We start from the raw sequence: 8,703 nt of genomic DNA, 5'->3' as shown, positions 1-8,703 counted from the left end.
ATTTGTTTGCTTATGGCACTATTTTGTATCATATGCTTGCATATTTTTAGTTAATAATATGTTCTCTGCCTGATTGGACAGAGCTCTCCCAACCCCACCTTGTTTCTCTTTTTCCAGAATTGTCTTTTCCATTTTCTCTCATTCATTAAATTTGGATTTTTTTAACAAAAATCAGTGAATCCCTGGGGTTTTGATTAGAATCATAATGAATCAACAAATTACTCTGGGACTAAAGAAATTTCCTAAATTTAATATAGGGAAGCTCTTCTCATAAGCGGCCTGAGGTGACCTCTGAAAATGGTTCACTATTCACTTGATCCAGAAAACCCCACAAAATCATGCAAATCAAGAGATTCAAATCTTCGTGTTCACTTTAAGAACACTCGTGAAACTGCCCAGGCCATCAAGCGTATGCATATCTGAAAAGCTACCAAGTATCTGAAGGATGTCACTTTACAGAAGCAATGTGTGCCATTCCGTCGTTACAATGGTGGAGTTGATAGGTGTGCCCAGGCCAGACAGTGGGGCTGGACACAGAGTCGATAGCCTAAAAAGAGTGCTGAATTCTTGCTGCACATGCTTAAAAATGCAGAGAGTAATGCTGAACTTAAGGATTTAGATGTAGGCTCCCTCTCACTCTCACTCTCTGTATAGGCCCACTTGGGAGAAATTTGCCCTGTCCTGCATTAAAATTGTCTAGTGTTCTTTATCAGGATCCCACGCAGGTTTAAGGGAAGTGGTTTATGGCTTCAGGTGCTACTATGAATGAGATGTCATAGTTAGGGTTCTCAGCTTACTGGCACACAAGAACTCCTTGACGTTGGTGTATTTACTTTATGTCCAGTCATTTTTTTCACTATTTCTATTATCAATTCCAGTAGTGCTTAGCCGGTCCCTTTAAATTTTTTAAGAGGGAAACCATGGGGTTACAAACAGTGATATTTTGTATTGATGTACAAGGCAAGGGGAGTAGTGGTCCAGCGTATCAGTGTCCTGGGCCTGCCATCACAAAGTACCACAAACTGAACAGACCACATCTAGAATTTTGGGTTCAGTTCATGAACCATATTTCAAGATGTCCATTCAAAAAATCGTTCGTATCTGTGTAATATGAGGAGTGGTTATGGGTACTACATTCCACTCAGATGCAGGAGGCATTTAGAGGAGTATAATGTCTACCTTCGCTTAGTTATAGGGCTTTTATGGTACAACTAATCTGTGTTGCTCCAGAGGGTGGCACTCAGAGAGAAGCAAACTTTGGCTCACTATAATTTGACTCAAAGATCCGAGGGACCTTTGAAATTAGGCCGTTTACCCAGGGCCATCTGCCTCATCCTTCCCCCACCTGACAAATCCATACCGAAGCCTATTATGTGCCAGGGAGCAGATACCAGGCCAGATGTTGGGACCGTGACAGGCTTCAGAGAGATACAGGCCCTCAGGAGGCTTATAGTCTAGTGGTTCTGACAGGCTGGTGGGGTGAGCATGATGCTTGACATTATGGAGAAGATTCTCTAAGGATCGCTGTGCCTCTTGGAGCTAAGGAACTATGGACTTTATGATCCCTGAGAGGTAAAATGTAAAGGAAAGTGGGAGCTTGGGGGTGGAATGAATTTAAGGAAAAATAAAAATAGGTTAAATGAACACAGAGGGGCTTTCTCGGCGGGACACATGCAGAAACACAGGCTCCCTTACACTATCATGCATAGCTTACCCATGGAGAACTTTTATGTGCACAAGCCTGAGGCTTCACTCTCCTGCTTCCCATTACAGAGTTCTCAGCCTTACTCCACCCACCCTGAGGAACAGACACTCAACAAACAAACAGCCGAGACCCACTGTGGCTGCTGGGGCTGGAGCCACCTCAGTGGGGAAACCAGATTCCTCTCCCAATCTCAGCAGACAAAACAGCCTGGGTCCTAGTGCTTCCCTTCTGCCTGGGACACTCAGCCAGGGAAATCAGAGTGAGAATCAGCTCTAAATCTTGTGTTTTCTGCAGAACAGAGCCCAGGGGTGGAAGGGAGAGGCCTCTGCTCTCAGTGGCTGCTCCTCCTTAATGAGCCAAAACAAAGCCCGTGCCAGGGAAGTTAATCTGCCCTGAGATAGGGGGAGCCACGCCCTGAGGTGGAGAGGGAGCATGGCCCAGGCACTGTGGGGCCCAGGAAGCTGGGTCTGCAGAGTCCACACACGCTGCCAAGGTAAACCTTCAACCGTGATGCCCAGCGAGGAGCAGGTCAGGTCCTCCAGGAAAAGAAACTCCTCTTTGCCTGAATACTGCCCTTTGACCACGTGAGAAGATAAATACACTTTTAAAAAAGATCTGTCCTCAGTGCTGGGAAACGCCTGGTACTCAACACGGAGGAGGTCTCTCTAAACAAAGAACCCATCTGGTCGTGATCACAGTGCTCCCGCCTTTCTCATCCATCTGTTCCCTTCTTCCTGACGCATGTGCACGCGCCCTCACATGTGCGAACGTGCATGCGCATGAGCGAACATCCTCACACGCATACTCATGTGTGCACACATAGGCACCTACCAGTGTGCCTGCATTCACCCTGTTTCACCCTTCTATACATACATTCACACATGCACTCACACAGGTATGCCCACACATACACACAAGTGTGTACACATCCACCCACACACAAGGACACGCATGTGCACCCTCATATACAAAGGTGTGTGCACACACATCCTCACATAAAGCTCACACATATTCTCACTCATACGTGCATCCTCACACAAATATCCACACGTGAACCTTCTGTGCACACACATTCATACACAAGCACAGACTCTCAGTCCTTATGCACGTATGCACACATGTATGTACACATGCAAAGATAAATACACTCTTAAAAGATAGCTGTTATAGGTGTTGAGAAGCTCCTGGTACTCAATACCAAGAGAGTCTCTCTAAACAGAGAATCGCCACACACAAGCACATACGTCCTTACATATAAGTGTACCTTCACATACAAACACGCACGTGAGTATATATTCTCATATCACCACATGTCATCACACACATGCGCACATGCTTATGAACATCCTCAAACACAAACATACACACATCCTTACATAGACATGCATCCTCACACCCCCATACATGGATGCACACTCCTCACACACGCTCATCCCTTTTTTGCTGATACTTCTCCAGGAGTTGGTGTGACTCTCTCCTTTAGAAGGCTAGGCCAATGACTTGCTTACCAGGCCAAGTTTCAGTTTGAAGTTTGTGGCTTAGGTCCCAGGTTGGTAGACGGCTGGTAGGAGAAGCCCAGAGCCCAGCCATGCACAGGCCATGTAGGCATATTCCCGACATCCGTCTGTCATGGAAAGAGCCGGGCCTTTGGAGTTGGGCCAAGTTGAGCCAAAATGATCCTCTCAGTAGCTTCGTGACCTTGGACAAGTTACATGGCATTTCTGAGTCTCAGTTTCTCATCCAAAAAAAAAAAAAATGGGGGCTAATATCACCTACTTCCTGGGGTTAGGAAGATCGAGATGATACAGGTGAAGTGGCCATGCAGAGTACCTACAGTATTCAGGAGAGAGCTTGTTCTATTTTGCGGGACTGGGTCACCAGAACTCCCTATTTCCCAGGACCTCAGGCATGTGCAGGATGGAACAAATGAAATCTGAGTGTGAAATACTAAAGGCAGCTCATGTTGTTACCAGTAAAGGAGCATTTTATAAGGTGTTCAGCTGTCCTGACCCTCCCTCCCTTTGTGATTGACTGGCCAAAACATTTCCAGGGATCTTCTGAGAAAGAGACTGTGGTCGGGGGATTTCAAAGGTGATGAGAAAGATGTAGTTTTTTGTTTTTTGTTTTTTGTTTTTTGTCTATAAAGCTATGGTGCCCAGTTGGGGAAAAGCAAAGGAAAGAGAAGCCATAGGAAAGGAGATCCAATGAAACAGAACCTGAAAGAACTCCATGAGCTACTGCCTGAAACATCTGGAAATACGCTAATGTGCATGAAAGAAAGAGCACGGTGCCAAGCCATCTCTTGGCACAAGCTCTGAGAGCCGCCTGAGGGGGCTGGAGCAGACGCTGGGACTTTTCCTTTAAGTTATTGCATCTTCCTTCTGAAGCCGGCCTGGTGTGGCAGCTGAAACATGAAAACATGGTCTGAATTCTCTTCCCACCAACTGCCGCTGGGCCTTGGTTTCTTAGTAAGGTCAGCAGTACAGTGAAGATGAGCAAACCCATATTTCTGCAGAAAAATAAAAAAATAAAAGTATATTGTGAGTGCCAGACACCATGCTGAGCTCTGCACATACATCATCTATCTTAATCTTTACAAAAGCTCTGGAGGTGGCAACTGGTATGCCCAATTTTACAGATAGTGTCACTGCTCAGAGAGGGTGTGAGCCTTGCCTAACATCACAGAGCCAGCAAAGGAACAAGGTGAAGATTTGAATCCAAAGCCAATTGTCTCCCAACCCCTGTGTTCTCCTGCTGAAGAGGAACAAGTGTTCAGCTACCCAGCTCTCTCCCACACTCAGAACTTTCTGGGACAGAATTGCCGGAAATGCATGACCTCAGTCAGCCTCCTCCTTTCACAGATGCCGGGGAAAGTGAAGAAGGCCAGAGACTGGCCCAAGGTCACGTCGTGCCCTGTGTCCCATCCTCATTCCCGGACTTCACTCTCCCCGACAGCCCCTGGACAGAGCTGGGGAAAAACCTCCAGAGATAGCCCCGGGGGGAACAGCTGGAAGGCAGGCTGAGCCAGGGACTCCAGTGATGCAGTGATGAGGTGATGACGACAGGACTATATTTCCCCCTTTTGAGAAATTCTCTGGCATCGGATGAGTCTTGAGCGGAGGTAAGAGGAATTTGGCAGGGATGTGGTTACAAGCCATCTGGAAGGCAATGTGAGGACCAGAAAAGCTGCTGCCTGTTCAGCATGGTGTCATTCTGAGTGTGGTCACAGAAGGCTCAGCTGTGACAAGGGACATTCAGAGAGAGCACGGCTCTACCCAGAATCCCAAAGCAAGGCAGTGACATTCTTACCATGCCATTTTTCAGCCTTTGTTCTGTGGATCTGAGCAAGAGCCCATTACACACTTGTCTGCCCACCCGGAAGAGTATTTCACATCATTGCATCAAAAGGGTGACATTCTAGCACAAGTCATCATTGTTAAGCAACTCCTGTGTCCTAGGGATTGTGCTCATATCTTACCCACATTCTCTTGCTTCATCTACCCCACTAGGCATGAAGTCAGAACCATTATCTGCCCCCGTTTCCACTTGAGGACACTGAGGCCCAGAGAGGTTTGATGAGGTTGCAAAGGTGATAAGGATGGAGCCAGAACTCAAATCAGGGCATCGGAGATCTAGAACCCAGGCTCCCTACCCACGACACCATGATGCATCTGTCACCACTTCCTGGCACCTTGGGTGACACCCAAGCATCACTCAAGCAGAAACAGCCAGAATCCTAGCTATCGCCCCTCCCCTGCCCCACTTTCCCCTCTGAACTGGGGACCTGGACAGAGGCAGAGCTCCAGGAGATTCCTCCCGTCCCCTCGTCTTGGCCTTGCTCACCCACGGATGAGTCAGCTGGAATTTTTGGACATCCTGGGCTCACAGCCCTGGTACCAGGAGCTGTCAGGAGGCAGGAATGCATGGAATGCTGCTCGCTACACTACCCCCAACCCTGGCCAAGTCTACGGAGAGGTTGGGAAGGTGAATGACACAATGTTTGTCAAGGGTTTGGGACGACAGGTGCACATGAACACGAGGACAAAGAACGATTCTTTTCTCAGGTCTGCCAGCACAGTTTCACATCCCTCCCACGCACGTCCGCGTTCCAGACCCAGATGCTCCAGTGAAAGGCTCCAGTAAAGGGCAAGAAACCACTGATTAGGAAGGAAGAAGAAACAAATGTCTTGGGTTCTTAAAAGGTGGAATGTTCGACCTCTTTTCCCAGCTGTGACTCGGCCTTACGACTCCACCATCCTGAAACACAACTTTGATTTTTTTTCCCTCGTCTGCTCAGATGTGTTTGCACACGCCACGTGGACTTTTCCAGGACCTTCTCTGTGCAGGGCTCCGTCCGGGCCCTGGGTGGACAGTGGTTCTAGGCAGCAACGTTCTTTGCCTCTTCAGGCTTTCCTTCTAGAGGGGGCTTCAGATAACAAACAAATTCAGTCACGGCGATGATGGAGACAGACCAGGTCTGGGATGGAAATGGGCGGAAGTTACTTTAAAATGAAATCCTTCAGAGCTAGCTGTGTGCCGCCTAAATTTGTCACCTACTCATGTCACGCCCTCGTCCGTCCCAGTTCCCTTCCCTCCCACCTTTCCAGGGGGCAGCGGGATGTGCCACTCTGCCACCTTGAGCCCTTCTTTACCCACTTGCTGCTTTGCCCATGGATACTGGCTCACCTCTCATCTCCTTTCCTGGCTCATGGGCCCCTCGGGGGCAAGGACCACAGTTATCTCGCGCACCAGCACTTTGTGGGAATTCCCTCTGACACACGTGCCCCAGAACCTTTTATCTTGGCCCCAGCCACTGGAGAGACACATACTAAATACTTCTTTAGTGAATGGGCAACCCCAGACTCTGGCTGTGGAAGGTCAGGAGGATGTGGGGGTCTAAGCAAAAAAAAAAAAAAAGCCCATATGTAGGAAACGCTCAGTGTTGAGAGCCAGCCTGGAGCCTCAGGGATTCAGAGGGTCCAAAACACACACATGCCATCAAGGAAGAAGGAAAGATCGAGAGTAAAAACTGTTTGATCAGCTCCTCCTCCGGAAGTTGGGCCCACAGATCTTGCCTTGATTACCTATCGAAATGAGCAAACGCCAGAATTCACCCAAAGCCTTGCTGACGCAGGGCACTGGAGGGAGAGAAACCGCTGGGCTGATTATCTTGGCTTTATCCGCCACATCTGTTTCAGCTCAGCATCTCTGCTTTTCATCTTTAAAGAGATGGTGTAGTGTTAGAGAATCTTAGAGACGAAAAGGGCCTGAAAAGACCTCACGTCTTACCCTTCTCCCTTTGTAGATAAGGGCCATGTCACCCGGAGAGACTGTGACTCACCCACAGCCACACGGCTGGTGGGAGGCCCAACTGGGACCTCACCGTAGCTCTTTGCCTCCCAGGCAGGAGCTTTTCCCGGTTTTCCAAGCTGCCTCTCGGATCCTGCCAAGTCGTTCCCACATTCCCCTCTGGTAGGCCTCATTAGCAAGAGAAGCTGGCAATGGCCCTTTCTCCCTTCCCATCACCTCACAAAAAAAAGAGAAGTGATTCCATTCCAGAACCAAACAGGGATAGTTTTTCTCATCATCTGATGTCTTGTACTGTCTGTCTATGCCCGGCTCCCCTCTAGGAATGCAGCTCCCAGCCCTCTCATAGTGTCATAAAAGAATGTCATTCACCCTCCCATCGACTCTGAGAACAAGAGGCCATTTCTCAGCTGGTGAATCAAGCCACCATGAGGGCCAAGACATCATAAAGACTTAGCTTATCTCTTACCAACCACACATTCCTCAACCAAGGCCTCCTGTTAGAGAGCGGGTGATCCCCACGGCATGACCAGCACCATTTCCTGAGCCCCTCTCTTGGGACTGTCACCTCCACCAAGAATGAGTTGAGAGTCTCTCTTCACATCCATTCTGGAAATGAGGGATTATCATTCCCACCCCCATCCTATTTTTTTTTTTAATGGATAAAGAAATAGAGACTCAGAGAGGTTAAGTTACCTGCCCATGGTTACCCAGCTAGTAAGTGGCAGAGTCAGAATTTGAACTCAGGCCTGACTCCAAAGCCCATCTCTTTCCACAACATCTCTCTGTGCCTTGAAGGAATTGGGGCATCTTAAGATGCCCCTGCACACATGATCAGAAATAGTTCGCCTCCCCACCTGCTCAAGTGCCTGAAATCCACACCTCCCCCCCCCCCACTGGAGTCTTCTCCCAGTGACCCCAGCCTTGGGCAGCCGGGCACTCTTTCTTAATGAGAAAGGCCAGGGATGGGCAGGAGGATGGTTTATAAGAAGCCCCTCAGCGAAGATTCAATTATGGCAGGACCCACTTAAGGCTTGACCAGACCCAAAGGTGAGGGCTTGGGAGGGCTTGGGGTTGACTGGAGGAAGAGAGCAGGGAAGGGAAATTGGCCCTGGAGAAGGCTGACAAGCAGGGCCCAGAGGCTGGCCGGGACAGGGCATGAGGGTAGCACCAAGGGCCAGGGAGAGTCTCCCTTAAAATCCCACAGGGCCAGCTCCAGGGCAGGGATGAGTTTGGGGGTGGAAGGGCCCAGCGTGACTGGGAGGCATTAGTCAGCAGTGGAAGTTTATGAAAGGAGGGATTGTCTGGAGCCTCCTTACTCAGCGGGCCGATTGGGTTGTCCCCAGAGCCTGGGAGCAGGACCCGTATCAGAAGGCGACTGGGAACTCCATACCGCTCACTGCCCAGGTTGAATGGCTGGGGCATCAGGGGCCAAGCGTGGGGGCCCTGCCTGGCCTCATGGCCTGTGAGTCACAGTCCTTGGCTGGCAGGCTGAGTGTCTTCATTGTCCACTTGGCCATGCGACAGGAGGCCTAACTCCCTCCTCTCATGATAGAAGAAGCCCAGGGATGATTCACGGGGTGCTTGTCCCCAAATTATCACTCACTGACCTGCTGTCCCCTCTCCGAAATCACAGAGTTGCAGTCACTCCTGGGAGACCCCTGGCATTCACCCACCCGTTCTTTCTTCAG

At 49.4% G+C, this 8,703-nt stretch overlaps 1 long non-coding RNA gene across 1 annotated transcript; it reads right to left on the bottom strand.

The window, feature by feature from the left end:
* Positions 1 to 3,285: 3,285 nt before the first annotated feature.
* LOC118603003 lies at positions 3,286 to 7,369 on the bottom strand. Its single transcript, XR_004951081.1, has 3 exons — positions 6,392 to 7,369; positions 4,542 to 6,182; positions 3,286 to 4,214 (listed from the first exon to the last, which is right to left on the bottom strand). It is a non-coding gene; the product is annotated as an uncharacterized LOC118603003 (long non-coding RNA).
* Between the last annotated feature and the right edge of the window lie 1,334 nt (positions 7,370 to 8,703).

This window comes from Rousettus aegyptiacus, unplaced genomic scaffold (genome assembly GCF_014176215.1).
Source record: "Rousettus aegyptiacus isolate mRouAeg1 unplaced genomic scaffold, mRouAeg1.p scaffold_m13_p_5, whole genome shotgun sequence".
Lineage (NCBI taxonomy): Eukaryota > Metazoa > Chordata > Mammalia > Chiroptera > Pteropodidae > Rousettus > Rousettus aegyptiacus.
This window is presented reverse-complemented; position numbering and strand designations above follow the sequence as displayed.